This window comes from Thunnus albacares, chromosome 3 (assembly GCF_914725855.1).
Source record: "Thunnus albacares chromosome 3, fThuAlb1.1, whole genome shotgun sequence".
Taxonomy (NCBI): domain Eukaryota; kingdom Metazoa; phylum Chordata; class Actinopteri; order Scombriformes; family Scombridae; genus Thunnus; species Thunnus albacares.
Window position 1 is genome coordinate 17,184,694 of NC_058108.1, and position 23,056 is coordinate 17,207,749.

A 23,056-nucleotide genomic window follows, 5' to 3' on the forward strand; every position below is an offset into this window, starting at 1 on the left:
GAACAACTCCTAAATTGGAATATTTCTTTAAATGGCATGATGAAAGTTACTTACTGCTGTAAACTATCATCACAGCTTCTGTGTTGATGGAAACCCACATGGATGGGACTGATGTCACTCAATACTGAAAGTGTATGGCAAAATAACCTTCCCTAACCTAACCCCAGAAAAAAAGTGACTAACATGAGCACTGTGTCAGATTGAACAACTAAGTGAAAATGAAATGGCAACTGAGTCTGACTATCAGGCTAAGAAAGAGTGATTTTTAAGTCTAAAATATGCAGAGTCACCGGTTTGGTTTTTGAAGAAACACAAGAAAAGAAGTCCTATCTGTATAAAACACATTAGCTATACTCGCTAGCTATTTCTGGATCGTTCAAGAATGGAATTTCACACTCAGCATTATTCATGCTCTTTGAAATATAAATCATCAATCTGTAAAGCTGTTGAGAATTGCCTCTATATTGTTTGGTCTCTATCAAGTAGCTACCATCCACTGTGACTAGATGACCTTCAGGTATGCCTTCAGGTATGCCGAGAAAAAGTCCAGCAAAGAGCTGCAGAGTGGATAAAAATTAATCATCCTTTAGGTTTCAATGTCGTCATTAACTGAGTGATGTTATGGTAGCTCTTATCACATATTTCACAGGGCCAGACACACACGTAATGCTGAGGCAACACTGAACAACTGCTCACCAAACTGCTTACTTATTGCGCCATGCACTAAATCATAGACTGAAAGATAATTATGTGTAGGTCAATCATATTGTTGTAGAGCAGATACTGGAGCACCCTCATAGATAAAATAAAAATAATAAGGTGATTGGTCATTCCCCAATCAACTGTAGTATCCGCCGGTTATGTCACGATTAAACTAGACATAATTTTAGTCTTGTTAGTATCAGGCCTATTCAGACCACCATAGCTAAACAACTACTTGTCAAATTGCCATGAAATTTGATGAGTCCTTGGAGGATGATTCCCAGTGGGACAGGTTTGAAATTCCCCCTTGACTAACTCTTTGGTCCATGACCAGCTCTCTTAAAAAATAATGTCCATAAAATTGAATACCATAGAATTTTGGGGAACTCCATGAGTGTTATGAATCCCTCAGGCCAAATGTCAACTTTGCACACAAGATGTCTCAAAATCTAATTGGTTGATTGCCAAAACATCTGATGAGAACATTCATGCTCCCCAGGGCTAAACCCTTTGATTGATTTCAATGACCATATAGCTTTTCCTCCAGTACCACCCTAAGGTTAGATATATGTTTTTCACCCAACTATTGGAAAGTGCAAAATTTTGTTATTTTTTATATTCACTTGTTCAACACTTTTACATTGTGTAATGTAATGAACATTGAAGCCTCTAGGAGCCACTTGCACAGTTTTAGGCTTTTAGCTTTGCTGAATAAAAGGGCCCATATTCTGTATTGATCAAACTATCTCGCACAACTCCTTGCCTCCTGAATTATTCTCAGTTCGGCACACAAGATCAATTTGTAAAAAGCATTCTTGCTCTGCCAAAAAAAGTATGAAAGAGAATGTTGCTTCTTTTGTGTCATCAAACTTGTTTAAAAGCAGTTACAGAAACAATAGAACCCAAACGCTTTTAAGAGAAGTTACAAAACGAGCAACCAGCTGCATTCCAGCACTTAACTGTATTTCCAACACTACCACTGTACTGTGTTAAATGTAACAATCATGCTGTTGATCCAAACTAGTCTGTCACATATGTTGGTGTACTGAAATTTTTTATGTCAAAATGACACAGTAAGTAATAAGGAAAGAACTCTCTTGGTCATCATCTGTGGTTCAAAATGCTTCCTGTATGTTACATTTATGCTGTAAAGCTCTGCAAGACATCCGCCTATTTGTGTGTACTGTATGTGTGTGTGTGTGTGTGTGTGTGTGTGTGTGTGTGTGTGTGTGATCTGCCTGGCTGCTAGGTTGATTACCCAGACAGGATATAAAAGCTGGGTGGCCTTCTATTGGCCTGGTGTCTCCTCCACTCTAGATCAGGGGCCTCGGTCACCTGATCCTCATAAAAACAGGTTTATTAGCTACTCTGAAGACATCTAGGTGTGTCCATGTGTGTGTATGTGAGGTTGTACAGTTCCATTGAGGACCATATCATTCTTTCTTTTAACATTCTAGCCTATTTATTATTATTATTGCTGACCCTTTCCTGAAGTAAGCTGTTTTTGATTTTTAAATGTCTTTTGGTTTGGAAAACCTGCACTGTATTTCTAGGCAACGATACTCTGTTTCCATGTGACTGCAATCAGTAGAGATGAGCCCAAATTATTTCACCTCAAATGTAGGAAACATATAACATTTCTTTTGTTGTAACATTTTTAACCATCTAACTATGTAAGTATACACTCACCAAGCACTTTTTAGGAACACCTGTGCAATCTAATGCAATGAAAAGTGTTCCTAATATTTTGCCCACTTTTATATGTTAATGGGGTGGACAAAATATTAGCAACACTTTTCAATATAATGCCTACCAGTACACCACCACCACCCACCATGGCCTCAATAATAAACATAAAGTAGAATTATCACCATTCTGACAGTGTCAACTAAAACTGAAAATGCATAAGCTTCTTAAAAGTGGAATGTATGGCAGAGCCGTTGTATTGGATTGCATTAGATTGCACAGGTGTTCCTAATAAAGCGCTTGGCGAGTGTAGTTAGCTCTTAAGAAAAATAGCCTGATGTCCTTTAAGCAGTTAAGGTGGGAGTCTACAGTGTAGCCCTTACATTGTTGTTGACAATGAAATTACAGTGATTAGTAGTTACTTTTGTGTACATGGATAAAAGGGGAAATATAAACACCAACTGAAAACATACATTAATCTATGTGGGACTTTGTACACTGGATAAAAAATTTCAGAGGTAATTTTAGCAAAAGAAAAGATGAAGTTCTGGGTTTGTAGCTCAGTAACTTGATTGGAAACCAATTTAGAAACTAAGGAGTCTCTAAATTAGTTTGAAATGCACAGAAATGAGTTTTAAACAAATTAGTTCATACAACGTGTTGTCCAAACATATCTAAAGGCAAAATTGTTCATAGCTGTTTTGAATGGCCACACCCATTGTCTTCTTGAAGGCACTCATGGCGTTGCACTTGTTTGCACGCACAAAAGACAGAAGTAGTTGTGTGAAGAATGAAAAAAGGGAACTTGAGGGAGGAGTTCGATGGTGGTGAGCCAGTTGGTTCCTCTTTGGTTCTGACTAAAATATCACAAAAACATTGGGACGGATTGCCTTGAAATTTGGATTTGGATTTAGTTACGGTGGCCAGAGAATGAATCCTGCTGAATTTGGTAATCTCCTGATTGTTCTTCTAGAGTGACCAGCAGAACAGTTTTCATATATCCAATGAAATATCTCAACATCTACATTTAAGGTTCCTAGGAGCTGCATCATAATGGCAATCCAACTACTGTATGGATTCTTAAACAAACATAGTGATCATCTAACCTCAAATGACACCTACCAAACATCAGCATGCTAACATGTTCATAATATCATGCTGATGTTAGCATTAAGCTCAAAGCACTGCTGTACCTAAGTACAGTACGCCTGCTAGCATGGCTGTAGGCTCTTGGTCTTGTTCACCTCTGCACACCTGGCCTACATAAAGTGTGTGTGCTTTTGGAAAATTATTAGAGGCAGCCCTCCAGCTCTGACATTGGAAAGGTTTCAGATACTATTTGACTGAGCTAGACATTCAGTGTAGAGGATGGAAGTAATGACCTCTTGATGTCAAAATGCCTTTAGTCCTTTACCTTTAGTCAGACGGACACTAAGAATGCAGTTAGGCATGCTGTAAAAAAGATTTAATCTGCAGTGCCAAATTATCCATTACGCACTATACAAGTCAATAAGTCAATGGTGCAACACTAAAAATCCCAAGATAAAAATGTTAGTGTTTCTCACATCCATCATCCCTCCCTTTATCCTTTCACCATCTGAGCAGTCAGAGGTCACCAGAGGATGACTCACTCCTGCAGGAAGACAAAAGTTCAAACTGAAAACATTATTTGTCTGTCTGTGTGTGTGTGTGTGTGTGTGTGTGTGTGTGTGTGTGTGTTTGTGTGTGTGTGTGTCTGTCTGTTTGTCCAATTAACTGGGGACAAAAGCTCCCCAATTGGTAGAATGCTGATTTTTTTGGGTCGGTGGTTGAGGTCATGGTTAGATTAAGGTTAGGGTTAGGTTTAGACAAGTAGAGGTTATGGTTAGGTTAGGGTAAGTCTCCGGGAAATTAATGTAAGTCTATGTAATGTCCCTAAAGGGGACCTAAGCAAAGGTGTGTGTGTTTGTGTGTGTGTGTTGGGCCTTATACTCCATGTATATGAGACAAAGGCAGGTCTGCATGCAGTCACAAAGCCTGATAACAAAGAAAAGCACCAAGTCAAACAAAAGAACTCCAAATGGACTTCAATTCCCATCATGCTCTGTTCAACTCACACCTCTTGGCTCCCAGTAGATGAGACCCGCTTGCCATCATATGTGAGACCGTGGATTGCATTTTATTTAGTGAAATCAGAATCGGCCAACGAATATGTTCACACAGACGTGAGACGTGAGAATAGCTTGGCTACTGAAATTCTACCCTTCACTGTTCACCTTTATAAATGTTAATGTCTCTCAGATATTGATATTTTTAAAGTGAACACCCCCTTTTGAGACTGCTTTCACTGTTTGATTATTGGTCCCTGACCTCAGGGAGGTGCCTTTTTGTTATTAAATTACATTAATAACTTTATTGATTTTTAATAATAATAACCTTTGATAATTACTAATCATTGCTAATAACCAAAATTGCTCTTCTCTCTCTCTCTGTGTATATATATATATATATATATATATATATATATATATATATATATATATATATGTATGTATGTATATTAGGGGTGTGCCCAAATACAAATACATTATTCAGCAAAGCACAAATAGTGGCTTATAGTGGGTTTTTTACGAATATTAGTTTCATACAAATATTTTAAAAATTATTTGTCTTCGGGAAGAAAAAAAAAGTCAAATAGTGGCGCACAGGTTGGTTATATCGCTATCTCAGTCTCTGTCCTCTGCTCCACTTTTATATCTATCAGCAGGTCTCAACAAGGGGAGTCACATCCACCTTCTACATGACACACATCAGTGGACATCAGTGAGCAGCTGACCTACTGACACACTCCATACTCCATAACCTGTTGTTCCCCTTTTCCTCAAAGTTAGGTTGTAAAAAAATAGGCAATAAATGAAATTTACAAAGCAAGAATCATCTTTGAAGTTCTTCCCTATACATTACACAGTATGCTGTCTCTGTGTTATGGGTGTATAAATAGATAGAGGTCTGTCTGCAATGAGGCAATGAGTAAAGTTTTAGCTCAGTAGTCAGCGCAGTCATCTATGATCTGGGAGACTCCAGTTCGAGACCTGGTGTGGGGATCATAAGATACAGACCACTTATTGTAACACTTTTATTTTGTAAAATTAAAAGCATAATAAAAACAAAAACAGTATTTTTAAGCCTCTTTCCACTTTTATTCAAATACAAATACAAATAATTTTGCTGCCTCAACAAATACAGATACAAATACAAATACTGGGCCCTCTGCACATCCCTAATATAAACTTAGCACAATAAGTAAGGAAATTTGTGTTTGGTAGATTATTTCTTTGTTGTAACAATGCTTCTTGGCAGTAAATCTTATACCGTTGGAAAGTCTGTTTATTTCCCTTTTAAATGGTGCCACGTTTGTAAGGAACATGCATTTGTGGGATGAGCAGGAGAGCTGAGTATGTGGGTTGCACCCATGAAAAAAATTGCCAAATCTTCTCTGCCAATGCCAAACAGCTTATTTTGCTGTTGCTATTGACTCTTGTTTTGAGCTTTTGGTACCCCCAGGTGCTGCCAATCAGGCACCTGTGAGCATGGGCCCTGCAGTGGTCAGTAGGTGTCTGCTCCAAGACTCAGCATGCCACATTTGACTGATCTGGATAGGGCCCTTGCAATAGGGCAATTTCAAGCTGGTGTTCCGCAAAACCAAGTTGCAGCATTATTTGGTGTGAGCACTAATACCATCTCCAAAGTGAAGGCCAAGTTCCATATAACGGGGGATGTCAGAGACAGGCCAAGAAGTGGGTGTCCCAAGAAGACGACACCCCAAGAAGACCATTTCCTCACCCTGTCAGCACTTAGGTACCGTAGGCTGTCTTCTACAGATTTGTAGGCAAGGTTTGCAGGATGATACGGCTGACGGGTCCCTGCCCAGACAATGTGGAACAGACTGCATGCAGCCAATCTTCGGCTGCCAGGAGGCCTGCCATGACTGCCCTTCACCATCAGGCCCATTTGTGCTGGCGTCGGCAACACGTGCACTGGAACCTGAACATGTGGAGGACTGTTATGTTCAGCGATGAGTCCAGATTCTGCCTACGGCAGTTGGATCATACAGTCAAAGTGTGGAGAAGATGTGGAGAACGCTATCCTGATTGCTGCACCAATAGAGTAACATCTTTTGGTGGAAGCAGTATGATTCAAATACAAATACAAATAATTTTGCTGCTTCAACAATACAGATACAAATACAAATACTGGGCTCTCTGCACATCCCTAATATATACATATGTACCTGTAATATACAATGGAAGAGCAGAGGTAGAAGTACAGTAACAATAGCTTATAATCAAAGACTTAGAAATTTTTTTTTGTTGTTTTTTTGTTTGTTTTTAGCAAGAACCATTATCCTGAACACTGGAGAACACACAAATGTGAAAATGCAGGAATGTCAATGGAAATCTCCATCAGGGTTTCTCATGTTATCTTTTCTGAAACAGACACAGACAGTTGGGAGGAAAATGAAGACAGTAGGAGGAGAGGCATGTAGTATCAATCATATAAATTCATATCCTCCCTCATATACAGAAAGGCCAAAAAGAGAAGAAAAAACTTGGGAAATGCAAGATTAATAAAAGAGAAATAGTCAGAGTTACAGATACAAGCAAATGTTTGTGATGCAATGTGGAATTCAGATAAATTCCAGGAAATGTCAACTGATTTTGAGAAAAATATCTTATCTTTCCATCAACAGAAAACATAAAGGGGCATTCAGCACAGTATGTTACAGTATTGGAGGAGATTCTACATTTGTCATTCTAACTATACGTGTAGCTGTGGCATGAATAACTGTCATCCAGCACTGTCAGTATTCAGCATTGCCACACAGTGGAGGTCATAGAAGCATCTTCAGCAGTTACTGTATTGTTTGCAGGGACTGGCTTGATTTATATTGAGATTCATCTCTGCATGAAAAACCTGACAATTCTTTGACTGACCCTTTAGGTTCTCAGAAGAAAAGGTTAAACTTTCAGTTTGTCCAATACTTTGGTTTATGACCAAATACCAACACTCTTATCAGTGGCAGCTGTATTTTGTGTTTACCAAATAGCAAATTTTAGCATGCTATCATGCTAATCTAAAATGGTGATAGCGGTAAAGATTACCCATATTAAATTTGATTGATTTTTCTAATGTGGTGTTAATGGATATTGTCGCACAATGCAATACACAAAGGAAATTGAGGAGCCACACACAGCTGGAAAAATTGAAACAAATTACATACAAGGGTGAAACTGTTTCAGGAACATCTCTGGAAACAACTAGAGATGTAGTTTTTCTATGTTAAGTCCAAAATTGGTTATTCGTAGTAGCTTTCCAAAGTTTCATCTTCATCTCATGGTCTCCACTGTAAGTACAAAACAATACAGCACATAGATTTCTTGTATAATAACTGATAGAGGAGTATACTAATAGTATAAATTATACTTAAATTATACAATACTTAATAGTTTTAGTATAAATTGGGACACAGCTGTAGGTTATTTGATGATACAAGCAGAAGAAGAGAATGAAAAGAAGAAATTCTGAACAATGGATTCACACGTCTCAGTACCAACCAACTCTTTTTTTCCAACATCAAAATAAAGCAAATTTGAGGTGTGTTTCATGGGGAAGTATTTGAAAGAAAATGTCCATTATAACAATATGATTTAGGCCACACATCCACCAAGGTGACCCCTAGCTGACCCATTCACTAATACCAGCTGACACTAACACTGGCTATTTCTGTGTCCTAATTGGCTATTCAAACACTCTGTTGTCCAGTCAGATTTTGGGGCGGGATGAGGGTGACACAAAGACAAACTGGCAGCACAATTACAATAATAACACTACTACTACTACTACCACTCCTTATGTGTGTGTGTGTGTGTGTGTGTGTGTGTGTGCGCAGCTTTAAGCTATTACCAGGGTTTTGGGAATCTATTTTTTTCTTTCTTTGTGACCCTGACCTGTGTGGTGTCTCCACACCGACACACACACACACACACACACTCACACACACTGTAACACACATCCTGTGTTTCTGCAAGTAACTGCAGCAACGTCTATAAAAACAGAAAACAGTCCAATGACAGTGTGAGCAACCTGGTACTCTGCTTTGTGTTTAATGTTTTATTCTCCTCTATTCTTGTCCATGTTCCACCAGACTTCTTTTCGATCTATTTCTTCTACATTTTCTTACCAACTGTACTACCTACTTACTTTTTTAAACTTTTTTTTTCATTAATTTCATTCTGAATGCATAAAAATATGCTGTATTTTCCAATTCCTATGCACAAAACATCTAAAATGTCTAATTCCTTCATAATTTTGCAAGAAAGCCATTTGTTACTGGAAGATATGAAATATTTGTTTTTTTTTCCTCCTCTACTTTTGTTCATGAATTAAAAGGAAATAGGAATGCCATTCATCTGATTCATGAAATGTGCCATCACTTTTGTGACTCTGGCCCAGAGGGACAGACCCCCAGAATTTCATCTTGGGGGAGACATGATGATTATACTCAAGGGCAACAATAAGTGCTGATGGAAGAAGTAGTGTGATATTCATATAGTGCAATAAAGAGTTAAGATGTGGAGGTTGGTGTGGATGATGTGTATATGTATATATATATATATATATATATATATATATATATATATATATATATATATATATATATATATGAGCATCATGGGTTCTCTTCGCATTTATAATTACATTATTTAACCATGACTACAATAATTGTCTAGCCTAAACCATAGATTTACCAAAACTGCCCTCCTCACACGGAAAACGACAGATATACTCCACTGGATTCTTTTAAACACTGTATTTCCACCCAACTATTTCTTATTTCATGGGTTTGATCTTGTTGCATGTTTTCTGATCACAGGTTAGGTGAGGCAATTGAACGTTTTTGAAAAAAATAAATTGCTATTGAATCCCACAAATGTTGGTAATAAATTTGTTTGTGTGTACAGATGAACAGCTGTGTTTACATGGAGCCTTTGCATTTCATAAATAATCAGAGTAAGAGCCAGTCACAAGACTAGGCAATACTTTACCATTTGTTTTGGCCTGGTCCAGACTGAAGTGTAAAATGGATTAAATTTGGTACCGAAATTCAAGTTCCCAGATCATGTATTCTTCAGACTTTGGTAATCCCCTGACTTTTCATCTAGTGTTGCCAATTTCTTAACAACTACTGGATGGATTTCCATGACATTTGGTACAGATATTCAAGGTTTTTGGAGGTTGAATTTTCACCTTGCTTACCTAGCCCCTCCATCAGATCAAAATTTTAGCTATACTTTTAATACTTTTGGTTTAAGACAAATATCTGCAAAACTAATGACATTCCCATCATCCTCAGTTTTACTTTGTGTTTAGTGCTAATTAGTAGGGCTGTAGTCTCCTGGTCGAGTGGTTGATTAGTTGGACCGACCAAATTCTCATTGGTCATATAATTGCCGTCTTACTTTCATAAGGAAAAAAGTGCTACATCAACAGCCTTTCAGGATCAATCCATTATTTCCTGCAACAGAAGGGACAGACTAACAAATTACCTGTGAAAACGGGGGTGTATTCAAAACACCCCCACTGTTTTCACAACTTTGAACTCGCCCAACCTAATGGAGCCTGCTAGGTCTAACTGTACTCAACTTTTACCGAGTGTTTACTGAATCAGTGTTTCTCCTTTAATTATAACAACAAGAACTCCAGAAGGCCAAAAAAAAAAAATGTTTAATGTCAAAAATAACGCCAAATATCCATTCATCCGGATATCAATAGTGTTTAGGAGTCTCTGTGCAGCGCTGTTCAGGTACGTGAGTCTACCTCTGTGTCGTTGCCTTGGAAACTATTGGTAGCGTAACTTCGTTAAGGAATGCAGCATTGCGTAGTATGTTGGCGTAGCAAGTGGGAAAAGAGTGAGCGGCAGGAAAGTGATGGATGATGCGAGTGGAACAGAGAAAAAGGTTAGCAGTAAGTTGTCAGTCTGGCAGTAAATGTACAGTACAGATTGCAGTGTAACAGTTAATAAATGCTAAAAAGTCAAGTCTGTTGTTTCCCCAAGTGCTGGAAAAGTGAAGGGGGTTAGCTCCAAAGTTAGCAACAATGGGTTAGCCTAACCAGAAGACGTAAAACAGAGAAATAGAGAATGGAGAAATGTGTGACAGCTGAGTTTACATTACATCCTACCCCACAACCCCCCCGCGATTAATCGATTAGTTGAAGATTATGTACGATTTCAGTTGACCAAGACTTTCTTTGGTTGACTACAGCCCTACTAATTAGTTCACCTTCTGCTCAGTAACTCCAGCAGTAGTATATTCTGATTAAACAGTTAGTTTAGCACAAAAGCACAGCAGTTACTGCAGCTAATTACAATTTCAAGCACACCTGCAAATCATGTCCATCTTTTCAAAGGTGGGGGTTTTGCGTTAAGCACATTATAACTTCCAATTTCTTACTGTGGAGCTTGTAAACAACTCACCTTATTGGATCATTTTATTTTCCCCTCATGTAAAAAAAACTTTTATTGGAATTGACAGTGAGGACTGGTAAAAAAAACACTTCCATGTAACTGCAGTCACTGAGGTCATCGGTGGAGACAGGACCCTAACACCATAATGACCTGCTAAGCACTCTGCTCAGTGCACATCATTCCTCTTTCTTAGGAGGATTGGGGTGTCTGTGTGTGTATGTGTGTGAGGGAGCAATGTGTGTGAGTGGCAGATGTGAACAGTTTCTCCAGGACTATCTCTCAGATAAAGAGACAGTGGATGAGTTAACAAACAAGGCTGCTACCTCTATCCCAATCCTAAGGCTTGAACATGGCCAACTGTAGCCCTCTGGAACAATACTTTGCCATAAAACATCAAATTTAGCTCTTACAAACTTATTCTTGTGTCCAATGGAGGCTTCACTTCAGGTTTTTATACATGCAAGCAGCATGGCTTTATGGGTAGCAGTAAAGGTCAGTTGGTCCACCATTTTGTCCAGACTGAAATATCTCAACAACATAAAGAGATTACCCTAACATCCATTATCCCCAAAGGATGAATCCTAATGACTTCAGTGATCCCCTGACTTTTCCATAGAGCCAGCATGAGGTTGACATTTGTGGTTTTGAGTGAAATGTCTCGACAACTATTACATGGATTGCCATGAAATTTGGCACAAACATTCATTCAAACATTCTAACTACTTTGATGATCCCTCAACTTTTCTTCTAGTGACATAATCAGGTCATAAATTAATTTGTTCACTGCTTGGGAAACTAATGGCATTTCTATCAGCCTCAGCCATACTGTGTGTTTAGTGTAAATTGCAAAAAATAACATGTTAACATGCTAATTTATAAAGGTAAACAACAGGTTGGCATGTCTGTTGTTTATAGCAGATGGCTTTATTGAACCATGAACTGTATCAAACAGATAGCAGTACCTCCTGGGAGTCTGGCATGGAGGTACAGGCTCCTAGTATGTACATCACCTGGGTGCGTCCTTTGCAGATATAAGACTGAACGGAACACACCTTTAAGCATGCTGGAATGGAGAGCTGGAGGGACTAAATATCTCTGTGTGCTTGGAAGAAGCATTTGGAGGATGTTGCTGGCAATGAAACACCTTTGCAACTTTACCACTGGCCTACATGCAGCAAGGAAATTAGTGAATTAATGCATGGATGAATGTGTACAATTGTTCCTTCCAATTTCTGGTTTCTACAAGTTTGAATTCAAGACATTACTCTTCCAGAAAACCCTGAATTGGTAATGCACTCATACTCCCATGAGACAAAGCCACGTACAGCAAGTACTTGTGTGTCTTTTTGTGTCTGCAGGCTACATGTTAATAACGAACACTAACGAAGAGAAATGATCCTTTTAGCTTCAAGCGCTCTGTATGAGCAACACAAAGACACACACATTTGACATGTAGCTCGTCAGTGTGTGAATGGCTTCTCAGTGACATTTTGGGTCTTTCTCTGTCAAGGACATAAGAGACTTGGACACTAATCACTGCGGCGGTGCTGCCATACAGCACAATAGGCTACAGTGTGTGTGTGTGTGTGTGCGCGATGGTGGTCTGGTGATTCTTTCATGGCTTAATGAGGTAAGCAACAACATGCCTGAGGCCATGCTGGAGACAGGACACACACACAGTCACACACACACACACACACACACACACAGAGTCACAGACGCTAGTCTAAAGATAGTTGCTGCTTGAGTTGTCAAACTTGTGTGGAGTGAATCATAGGGTCAAACAGAGTTAACCTCATCAGTTTAGGCTGGTGAGCGACTGTTTATCAGATGAGTGTGTGATATTCCTTAGTCTTAATCCTAACCCTGCTTCTTACGGTTTTTATTTTCTTCTGGTGATGCATTCTGCTTTATGACATGTCATGTTGTGTTCTACATGCTGCTTGTTTTTTTTTACTCCTCTAGAATGGGGATGAAGAACCGTTTGCAACAGAGCCTGCAGGTTTTCAGTCCAGCTAAAGCAGCATACTTTTGATAGATATTGCCATAGAACAGACATTACTGAGTCCGTTAATCAACATTTCTACCTGTGCTACTGTTACACTAAGTTTTAGCATTTATCATTATTACCCCATAATTGTCACTTGTGGCCACAGACGCTGCTTTAAATACTTTAAATACAGACTGACCTGTAACAATTAATCACATTTAAAAATAATTTCAAGCAACAACAATTATTATTATTTCAATTTAATTGTATAATTTAAAAATTGTACCTGTATCTGTAGCCAGTAAAATTAAATTATACTTAGGTAGAAGTAAAATGTACAATATCTACAGTATGTAGGGTCTATTATGTATGTATAATGTGTTGCTTTGTAATTTGGTGGCTCACTCTAATATTGCACTTGCAGGGACTCCAAATATGATCTTAGATAATTGTTTTTGTTTATTTGTTTGTTTGTTTGTTTTGTTTTTTTGGCCATATACTACTATGAAACTGATTATTTTCTTAATTTCATCACAAATGTATATTTTTGGTCAAATTAGAATGATAAGGACGACACACCAGCTTTTTGTCAGTTTTGATTTGCTGAGAGTAAATAGAATAGACAAAATAGATAAAAAAAATATGGCATTTTAATATCAGATAAAAATTTACAAATTTAGCGTGAGGTCAGGCAGAGGAAGGATCTATTCAAATCAGATGTTGCAGTTCAACTTCAGTGTCCAAAAATAAGTTTTACAGCCTGCATCTCAGCTTATAAAAATAGAACTTATTGACAGTAGGATATAAACACATTTGCTATGTTTCCTCACATCTTTGTCTTCCATGAGATATCAAAACTTATATCAACAGCACTGTAACCTTCCCATCCTGACAGAAAACCAATCTGATCAAGGCTTTACTGGTCAAACCACACACTCACACGCACACATACATGTGGCCATGAGGTCATTAGGGGTCATTAGCAGTGCTGGCGCTGTCCTGTGCCATGAGGTCAGACTGCTAATTACATTGGCCTTAAGATGAGACAGTACAACACACACACACAAGCCCCATACAGTAGCCCTATACAGCAGGATAGAATGGCTAATGTGATTGTGATAATGACTGGACATCAAACATGAAACATCACTCAATAGATGGGACCACCAAGGGAGACAGACAGAAAGTCAAAGAAAGAAAGAAAGAAAGAAAGAAAGAAAGACAGGAAGAAAGAAAGCAGATGAAATGATGATACAGAGACAGGCAAATGGCAGTAAATATATACAGTATATTTACTGTATTTCATTTGTAATCTGTATACTTTATTTAGAAAAAGAACATATTTATATTGTTTCAGACAGCTTGTTGATCTTTTGAAAGCCTTGTTATGGGAACAGGAAGTGCTAAGTAATATAAGATCACTCTGGGAACCTGTGCACATCAAATAAGACTATGAGCCATGCTAGGCCATACCAAGGCACAGCAGTGCTTTGAGCTAAATACTAGTGTCAGCATGCTAACATGCTTTACATTAACAATGAAAACATGCTGATGTTCAGCAGGTATATTGTTTACTGTGTTCTCAGTTTAGTGTGTGAGAATGCTAATATTTGCTATTGAGCACTAAACACAAAGTACAGCTGAGGGCCATGGGAGTGCCTTTAGTATTTGGTCATGCAAAGCTTTGAGCAAACTGAAATTTCAACTGATGATTGCACCAGATAAAGGTCAGGGGATCAAAGTCATTACAATTCATCCTCTGGGCAACATGAATGTAATTTCTTAGTAATCCATCCGATAGTTGTTGAGATATTTCAATAAAAAACAAAGTCATCAGAATTTATCATCTGAGGACACTGAATATCTGTAAACAATCTAATGTCAATCCATTTATTATTTGTAAAGATCTATCACTCTGAAGCATAAATGTCAACCTCATGGTGGTGCTCAAGCAAAGGTCAGGGGATCACTAAAGTCATTAGGATTCATCCACTGGTGACCATGCATGTCTGTGCAAAATTTTCATGGCAGGTGTCAAAGATCTCTTTCATAGTTTAAAAAAAATCCAGTGTTGACTGTTGACAGGATATAAAGTCATGGCCATGATCTCCGGTGTCAAAGTCACATGGTATTGAGACCCAACTATCCACTCCAACCTCCTCTTTGAGTGGCACAAGGTTTATAGAGGTATAGAAATGTGGGAAAAGCCAGAAGTAGCAATATAAGTGGCTCTCAAAGCTCACTGAATGTGCAAAGAAAATTTTAACATGTGCTGTGAAATGTCACAATGATGTCACAACTTTTTCATATACACCTGATTATTTGTATCACACTGGAAACTTGGTAGCAGACTGATTTAAAGCCTTTTCCTGTAAAGCACTTTTTTAGGGCTTGGTTGTGCAGGTTCACCATTACTGTCTGTAAGGTGCAGTGTTGAAGAACCAGACACAGCCACAACAGCCTGGCACCTCCTCCTCATGCTGGTCACCAGCCTGGTCACACACTGCTGTGGGATGGCATCCCATTCTTCAACCAGCATTTATTGTAAGTCAGCCAACGTGGTTGTGTTGGTCACTCTGGCATGAACAGCACGCCCAAGCTGATCCCACAAGTGTTCAATGGGATTGAGGTCAGGACTGCTGGCAGGCCATTCCATCCTCTCCACTCCCAAAGTCTGGAGGTAGTCTCTGATAAATCCCGCTCTGTGGGGGCGAGCATTGTCATCTTGGAGGATAGAGTTCGGTCCCAGACTGTGGAGATATGGGATTGCCACTGGTTGCAGAATCTTATCTCGATATCTCTCTGCATTGAGATTGCCTTCAATGATGGCAAGCCTCATTTTTCCAGTGAGGGAGATGCCACTCTACACCATCACACTGCCTCCACCAAAAGATGTTACTCTACTGGTGCAGCGATCATCATAGCGTTCTCTGCGTCTTCTCCACACTTTGACCCTATGATCCAACTGCCGTAGGCAGAATCTGGACTCATCGCTGAACATAACATTCCTCCACATGTTCAGGTTCCAGTGCACGTGTTGCCAACACCAGTGCAAACGGGCCTGACAGTGAAGGGCAGTCATGGCAGGCCTCCTGGCAGCCCTATGAGACCGGAGATTGACTGCATGCAGTCTGTTCCACATTGTCTGGGCAGAGAGACATCGGCCATATCATCCTGCAAACCTTGACTGCAAATCTGTAGAAAACAGCCTATGGTACCTAGGTGCTGACAGGGTGAGGAAACAGTCTTCTTGGGGTGTCGTCTTCTTGGGACGCCCACTTCACTGCCTGTCTCTGACATCCCCCGTTATATGGAACTTGGCTTTCACTTTGGAGATGGTACTAGGGCTCACTCCAAATAATGCCGCAACTTGGTTTTGCAGAATACCAGCTTGAAGTTGTCCTATCACACGGGCCCTATCCAGATCAAAGTCAAACATGGTTGCCGATTATTGGAGCAAACACCTACCGACCACTGTAGCAGGGCCCATGCTCACAGGTGCTTCCAATCAGGTGCTAATCAAGCACTTGATTGGCAGCACCTGGGGGTACCAGAAGCTCAAAACAAGAGTCAATAGCAACAGCAAAATAAGCTGTTTGGCATTGGCAGAGAAGATTTGACATATTTTTCATGGGCACAAGCCAGCTCTGCTGCTCTGCTGCTCATCCCACAAATGCATGTTCCTTACAAACGTGGCACCATTTAAAAGGGAAATAAACAGGCTTTCCAATGGTATAAGATTTATTGCCAAGAAGCATTGTTACAACAAAGAAATAATCTACCAAACACAAAGTTCCTTACTTTTTGTGCTATTTTTATAACAAAATATCATCCGCAAATTATGATATGTGATGTGACATGTTATAAAAGATTATGGGGTAATGGGTACTGTCCTATCTTTTGGGCTACTAGCTCAAGCAAAAAGGCAAATAATAAAAGTGAAAGGATGCATTCCTGCCTGGAATCCCTCGAAATGGTGAAAGAGGGTGAAAATTAATCACATGCAGTAGTCTACATATATTGTCTGCTGCTTGACACATTTTAATAAAGCCTGTCTGGTCCTGATGTATGAGTGTGGTCATCTGTAACATAAAGTGGCCCAGGCAATCCCAAAAGACAAGGTAGACTTCAGGAGGGATGCCATCCCAGCCTGGTGATTCACCCTTTTTCATTGGCATTTTGTAGTTCCTCAAGAGAAATAGGGGCCTGCAATTGATCAGATTCCGCCTAGTTTAGGGATGGAAGACTTAGGTTCTGCAAAAAAGATTTGCATCTGCTTTTGTCTAGGGTGACTTCAGAAGAATACAGCGTTGGGTTTGGAGATAGTATTGTGAGAGTAACTTAGTTTGATAGCTAAAATAGTAGTGAATTTGTCATTGTGTCTCAGTCTCTGAGTGAGGAGATGACTAGGTCTAGGACTGTTAAAGTAATCATTTCTCCTAGTCTTATGGATGAGAAATTCAGCACTGCATCAAAGAAGAAAGTCAAGTTCTATGCGAGTTACCTGAATGTTTTGTTTACTGGTCTCACAGAATGATGATTGTTGTTGCTTCTCCAACTATGCAAGTTTTGATTCCAATTCATCAATTTGCTCGAGCCTTGGGGCCAAAGTTATATTCCTAATGCGCCCCTTCAATGCATACTAGAATATACAGGGTTCATCCACAGTACCAGCATTCTCAGACAAGTTGCAACAATACATTTTACTCATTATTGCAACTTGCAATAATATTGATGCTGAACATATGAGTGAAATGTTCACAGACAACATACCTAGCTCTTTTTTCTTCCCACCAAAATATCTGATCTGATGAGATCCACTAGTAGAAACTACAGTATTTTTATGGTTATGTTTAGGCACTGGCAACACTTGGTTAAGGTTAGAGAAAGATCATGGTCTTGGTTTAATACAGAAAAAAGTCAGCAATGACTTGGAGCATAACATGTTTATTGACATTTAATTGAAACCACAAGTTTTCACTAACCTTATCCAAAGTGCTTTTGTTGTCTAATCCTAACCACATGAAGGACTTGGGATATGAACCTGGGTCTGTGGTGTCAGAGTCCTGAGTCTTGTATCACTTGAATATCAGGTACAGGATGGGACAGCTAAGTGTCAAAATGAATCACTGTGATCCTCTCTGTGCTGCAGCATGCTATCTGGAATGCAGCCTCTTTGAGATGCTCACAGCAGCTGCTCATCTATTATGGTGGCAGTGTATGTGCTGATGGAGGTTTCATTCAGCTTTGGTGGTGTAGCATTGAAAAGTTGCGAGGCCCACCTGGGTCCTTACAGATCTTGGGGTGGTGTTGGTTGCAGGGTTGGCTGTTCAGTATGATGTATCCTCCCATGGTCCAATACGTGGGTACAACCACCATTCTATCATGCATAGGAGGTAGGGTTATTTGTTTAATGCTTCCTCCCACCCATGACCACACTGATAAATTCTATTGGGTGTAAAATGAGTCACTTTTGCCTGTTAATGGGCCTGTGTCTTACACTTTGAAAAGGCTTGCATTGGTTTGGAGAAATACTTGACATACTGTAACTGCACTGTATATTAGGGGCAGCAAAGTTAGTCCACTTCTACCATCTTGCTTCAGCATGATTACACATTGAGGGCACCTGGATTCTTGTATTTATTTACAGTAAAAAATATGGATGCATGGTTGGCCAACCCCACTACTCACAGAGGTGACTGGATATTAAGCTTCTGGCCTGCTGCAGTACTGTGCAAGGTCACTTAGTCTGTGTTAATGTGGCCTTTCCCTTCCCATCCCCAGTGCAGAGAGGTTTTGGAAGCCTGCTTTTGTGTGACCAGGTTGTGATGCTCATGTCACAGTGGCAGATGCAAGATGCAAAACTACTACAATGGGCCTCATATTCCTAAAGAGGCCATTGTTGGTTTTTCGCTGTTTTTTCTTCAGTGGCACTACTTGAGTTGATGACTTTGTGAATACTGGGGCTTGGGTACATCAGACATTTACACAGCATGTAACATGAGATGCATGCTAATTTCAGTACACTGCTCTGTATTGAAGAGTGTGGAAGCCCATAGAGCCTCTTGGAAGGCTCCACATGTTCTTATAGAACTAAGGTTACAATGCATTACCTTCTTTCTGTAATAAATACTGTCTGCATTACATCAAACAGCACTGTGATCATCATATCAGAGTGGGCAAATACCCCATTCAAGATAAACATTTAACCCACTTATCAGCTGAACACTGCCACAGCACATTATGGATATTATGTTAGTAATCCTTATTTGTTTTAATATTCAACTAAAATGATAAAGTTGTTTTGGAAATGTTTTCCAAACCAGGTCTTTGATAATTTAGGGTGTAACCCTTCAATATGTGGATTTGAAGGTTTTATGGAATGAAAACTGCTCTCATGTAGAGTGCAAGTGTGCATGAGCCATGGAAGTAGTGCTACCCAAAGATAGAGAGAGAGAGAGAAGAGCAATGTTAACTAACCATGGAGGACTGTGGTGATAAATCAGAGTGTCAGGCTGTTTATTGAAAAGACTGCTGCTGGAACGAGAATTATAAACACTGTGTCTGTACTGCGTGTTAACCACAAGGAAGTTAATCTATTCTATTCTGTTCTTCTCCATAGGCAGGCAATATAAGCAGTATGGTTTTACAATAAACAAACATTTGACAGGAGAGGTTGAACCCTCATTTTCTGGCTTTAAGCCCAAGTAACGCCATGACCTGGTACTGAATAAAACTAGTCTTGCTCCAAAGACATTTAGAGAGTCTTGTTCACATCTTTTTTCATTTCACTTTTACTCCGCTTTTTCTTAAAGTAGGTTTTTAATAAGAGAAATACAGTAGATGTCATTTCAATTGTTGAAGATATTCTTTCCTGTGTGGGAGACATGCTTTTCTGCTTTCAGGTTATAAATTCATCCTTACATTTACTGATGAGTTGTGGTTTCAGTGTTGATAGTGTCTCAAAAGGTTTTTCAGCTATCACTTTATTTGTGAAGAAATATTTACCTTGAACTTCAGTGTGTCCCTTATAAGAGGAATTGATACTCCTGTAATGTTGCATTATGTTCATCGGTCTGCAAACAGCTACAGTAGTTCATTGGAGCAGTAGTATAGGTTGCAGGTGCTCATGTTGTCTTCTGGGTGTGGTTTTTGGTGAGTCTCTCACTGGCCCATGAATGAATTTCAAGATGAAACAAACAGTGGATTTGAACAAATTTAAAACACATCATATTGACTTCTAAATCATTTTAAAAACACTTTCAGTATTACAACAGACATCACTTACCCACATCATTATAAAACTAATCTATCTTTAAACTGAGCATAATGCAGCATTATTTTAACAGATTGAACGTGGAATATCATTGTTCTGTTTCATGTATACTGCACATTCAGTATCTCTCTATGCAGCTTGTAGTGTCCCTCTGGCCCCAACCATATTTGGTAGAGTGACTGGGACACATTGGCACTACTATGCCTGCTCTTACTACTTTTACTTTTGGATCTAGTACAACTGGTTTGAAAGATGTTGTTTCCTATTCTAAACTAAAGCACTCTTGCTTTATTATATACTTCTGTACTTTATAATTTATCACTTATTTGACAGCCAAAAGTTAAGTTTTCAATTTGCCATTTTCCTCAGAATTTTACTAATACAGTAACTGATCTTTCCTGTTTTTGATGATTTCTACATTAGATGTCTAGGTATATGACACAATTAGCTCTGTTTATATTAACGAACAATCAGCAGACCTGCTTTATAATGGATGGTATTCCAAATACCTCTACCTCTGTGTCTTTATGATGGTTTTAAAGTCAAACCAACAGCTAGAAAAAACAACCATGACTGTGTCATTGTTTTGCCTAACTTATGGATATCAGTGGAGTTTTTGTTTTCTGGAATATATTTTAGGCTGCCTCTGCGCACATAGCTTTTCATACAACAAGAAGTAATGCTATTTTCTGTTTTGTTTTTTGCATCAAAATTTCTAGATCACTGTGCAAGTACTTTGAATATGTTGAATTCACAAGGCTGCATCATGGTTTCGGAGGTATTGTTATTCATTCTAAAAGAAGATTTTTTCTTTGCCCAATGTAGGAAGCTTCATAACCTCGTCCTATTCTGAGGTAGGAGCAGTGTAAATCTGAGACGACGTTTCAACATTCAGTACAAGAAATAATGTGTCACTGTATTGTATATATATTAGTCTTTACCTAGTTTTACCTCAGCCTGACCCTATGTACCTAGTCCTGATCTGATACTAAAAAATCTAAAGCTGACCAGTTTCTAAATATAATAATAGCTCTGACTTTTGTCCAAGTACCAGCCATGACATTACCTAGTGCTAAAAACCCTACTACTGACAATGACCTTGCAAGAATAAAATTCCATGAATGTAAAGATACAGTAGATGTACAGCAAACTATACATGAAAAGTCAAAATTCTTTCTTTCTTTCTTTCTTTCTTTCTTTCTTTCTCTCTGTCTCTCTCTTTAGCTACCTCCCTTAGCAGAGGGATGAGATTTCCATTTTTAAAAAAACTTTGTTTATGGTGAACCGGCCCTCTGCCAGAATCTCTCATAATCACTCACCCACCTACCCACACATACATACACACATGCTTCTCTATCTGTGGCACTGCTTTAAAAATGGCTTCCTGCGGTTTGAGGAGAATGTAAACAGAGGGACAAGGGAGGGAGAGAGACAGTCGGAGACACAAAGAGGGAGATGAGGAGCTCAAAATGTGCTGTGGCTGGTTTTTCAATGGAATAGAGGACTCATTCAGTCTATGATCACTTGTGTGCAGTTTTAAACATTATAGATGCACTGCGCCGGAGTTAGCTCGAAGCTAATTTGCATCCGTAGTCCCCCACAATCAAAACATACAACAGCACAACAACTCACAGTACTAAGCAAAAAAACTAAACTAAACAAAAAACCAAAAAAAAAACACACCATACAAAATACAAAATACACAGCTACACACAACAGCACATCACATACACCCACAACGTCAATTAGAATTCTATGTCAATTCTTACTCTGATTCTGAAACAACTGTCACATAATCCTAAACAGTTACAGAAATGATCAGTTGAACAGTTCATAAATGGATGTACATATACAGTGGATGTGTATATAAAACAAATGTAACAGTGTAATTGTTAGAAACATCAAGACAGGCCTATAAATACAGCCGGCTGTGATTACTCCCCAGCTGCTCAATCCTCTTCAGCACCAGGGGACCAAGGTCTTCTTTTACCAAGAAAATCTTGATATCATCTCAGCATTTAGATTCCTTTCTGAGAGTGGGCAACTAGTGTGTTGTGGTAGTGGAGTGGCAGAATATGGGCTCCAAATGAGTGACATCAGTCTACTGGAGGTGGACACAGTGATCAGAGTCCTACGATGTTTCTGACAGTTTCTGGTTGGCCAGAATGTGCTGAGAACTAGGTCTTCATGGACTGAATGTCAGGTTGGGCTCATGTCATATGCAGTCTGTTTGGGTTGTGCAGGGTCCTGTTGTATTGCTGCAGGTTTAATATAGGTGTAGTGTCTATGTATTAATATGTGTCTAGGTATTAATATGGGTAGGTATTTAAGATGTCCAATGTAAAATCTTAAAATATATAAAATATTCAATGCTCAATTATTGTTAAATCAAATGTCAATATGAAGCATGATACCTTCCTCTTTTAAACACAGCAGTGAATGAAACAGCCTGTTTCTACCTGTCTATCCTGTTATCTACTGCTGCTACTCTGCTTTACAGTGGAGAGAAGTGAAGATGAAATCTCTATGGACCAGCCTCCACTGGTAGGTACTTATCTCAAGAGGCAGTGGTGAGTCCACATCTGAGCTGAAAGCTGTGGACAATCTTTTGATAAGGACATTAACCAACTGTTAGTCTCTGTGGGCCCAAAACTTACAAGGACCAAACCACCACATGCTTTGTTCCTTACAATTCCGCCACAACACAAGGAACTTGTTTCATTGATTGTTACAGATGAGATAATAAATTATGATCCAGGAAGTCCAGTTTCAGCAGTGGCTAACCATGACCATTGCACTAAGGCCCTCTATCTACACCTCTACCAAGCCAAAAACTATGGCTTGGAACGCAACTTATGGTTACCTATATGATTCACATTATTGTGCATTTGTATTT